The following is a 2,734-nucleotide window of genomic DNA, read 5'->3' on the forward strand; positions in this document are numbered from 1 at the left end:
CGGCGTGGTGGGGGGAGAGTGATCGACCGCTCGGGTCGGTTGGACCCGAGCTGGTCTAACCCAACCCGCTGGGCTCCACTGACAGGTGGGCCCAGGGGCAATTGTGTCAATTCACAAAATTCATAAAAATGCTGAAACTTTGAAAATCAATAGTAAATGTTTAATAGCTCTAAAAAATAATTAAAAATATGAAAACCACTCGAGTATAAAAATCTCTATCATAATAAAATATGAAATAGAATTTTTGAAGTTAAACAAGAATAAGTTCAAATTTGATGATTTAAATAATCATTTAAATCACACCTTTTATTTTCAATAATGAAAATAAGTCCATAAAGTATTTTGGACTCTAAAAACACCTTGACAACATTTCAAGGTTGTATCTTACCCTAAACAGAGTATCCTTAAATTATTCTTAGTATCAACCTCTCACATGAAATAATAAGACATCGGAAGGGGGAACAAACCCTAAAACTGGAATCATGCATAATTGCTTCTTTAACCATTGCCCTTATCGGACAATGATGCTATTTTTCAGCAACAGAGGACAAGGGTCAGTCCACACCATCCAACTGCAACACTTTGCAGTATTCAGGCAAGTTCATCACTTGCTCATGTCATTCGAGTACTTTTATCAAATTACTTGCAAAGTACTATGTTTATCACTATTGCATAAAAAGCAAAACCACTATTTTCATAACTATGAATATGACTACGTGGTGGGCAATGGAACCATGGATTGTGTTGATATGGTGGAGGTTCCATTGCAAGGGTTTATATCCATCTAGGATTAAACAACAAATGTCGTCCAGTGATTCTTGTGCCGTAATACCCGTGTTAACCATAAGATCTGGAGTGGGACGGAATAGTCAATCGTATTTCCACCTCTTGTACATCAACGGACGCGCTTTACCGTAGACACTTGTCATCTGTCGGGGGCAAGCGGTAGGCTGGGGAAGCCAAAAGTTCCCCACGGCTTTGTCCGTAGTACACTTGTCGCCCGAAGAGCAAGCGGTAGGCTGGGGAAGCCAAAAGTTCCCCACGGTATTGCGGTCTATGAGGGGTTGCATCTACCGGCGTAGGAGTTTGGTTCGATCCCAGACTGTCGTCGTGGTCGGGGTCCATCCTTAATTGGTGTAAGAGGACCGACGAGGACCCAGGGTCGGGGATGCAGCAAAGGGTGGGTGTACGAGGTAGCGGAGGAATATGATTGGCTATGACCTTATACCGGGCCTCACACCGAAGGAAGTGTGGACGGGAAAGCTGCCCGGTTGGCACCAAGGTTAAGATCTCTTATGGGTGGTGCATAGTTGACGTGGGAGTTAGAAATCTTTGTGGTGTAGCTTTTCTTCAGTTCCCCGGCAACGGCGCCAGAAAATATGCTTGATGGCGTGTATTTCACACGTTCGTTGGGCAACCCCAAGAGGAAGGTATGATGAGCACAGCAGCAAGTTTTCCCTCGAAAAGAAACCAAGGTTTATCGAACGAGGAGGAGCCAAGAAGCACGTTGAAGGTTGATGGCGGCGGGATGTAGTGCGGCGCAACACCAGAGATTCCGGCGCCAACGTGGAACCTGCACAACACAACCAAAGTACTTTGCCCCAACGAAACAGTGAGGTTGTCAATCTCACCGGCTTGCTGTAACAAAGGATTAACCGTATTGTGTGGAAGATGATTGTTTGCGAGAGAAAACGAGTAAAAACAAGTATTGCGGTAGATTGTATTTCGAGTAAAGAGAATTGGACCGGGGTCCACGAGTTCACTAGAGGTGTCTCTCCCATAAGACGAACAGCATGTTGGGTGAACAAATTACAGTTGGGCAATTGACAAATAAAGAGAGCATGACAATGCACATACATATCATGATGAGTATAGTGAGATTTAATTGGGCATTACGACAAAGTACATAGACCGCCATCCAACTGCATCTATGCCTAAAAAGTCCACCTTCAGAGTTATCATCCGAACCCCTCCAGTATTAAGTTGCAAGCAACGAGACAATTGCATTAAGTATGGTGCGTAATGTAATCAACAACTACATCCTTAGACATAGCATCAATGTTTTATCCCTAGTGGCAACGAGCACAACACAACCTTAAAACTTTCTGTCATCGTCCCGGGTGTCAATGCGAGGCATGAACCCACTATCGAGCATAATTACTCCCTCTTGGAGTTAAAAGTAAAAACTTGGCCGAGCCTCTACTAGAAACGGAGAGCATGCAAGATCATAAACAACACATAAGCATAACTTTGATAATCAACATAACAAGTATTCTCTATTCATCGGATCCCAACAAACGCAACATATAGAATTACATATAGATGATCTTGATCATGATAGGCAGCTCACAAGATCCGACAATGATAGCACAATGGGGAGAAGACAATCATCTAGCTACTGCTATGGACCCATAGTCCAGGGGTAGACTACTCACTCATCACTCCGGAGGCGACCATGGCGGTGTAGAGTCCTCCGGGAGATGATTCCCCTCTCCGGCAGGGTGCCGGAGGCGATCTCCAGGATCCCCCGAGATGGGATCGGCGGCGACGGCGTCTCGGTAATGTTTTCCGTATCGTGGCTCTCGGTGCGGAAGTTTCGTCACGGAGGCTTTAAGTAGGCGGAAGGGCAAGTCGAGAGGGGGCACAGGGGCCCCGGATGACAGGGCGGCGCGGCCAAGGGGGGCCGCGCCGCCCTAGGGTTTGGCTCCCCTGTGGCCCCACTTCCTTTCGTCTT

This window comes from Lolium rigidum, chromosome 2, assembly GCF_022539505.1.
Source record: "Lolium rigidum isolate FL_2022 chromosome 2, APGP_CSIRO_Lrig_0.1, whole genome shotgun sequence".
Classification (NCBI taxonomy): domain Eukaryota; kingdom Viridiplantae; phylum Streptophyta; class Magnoliopsida; order Poales; family Poaceae; genus Lolium; species Lolium rigidum.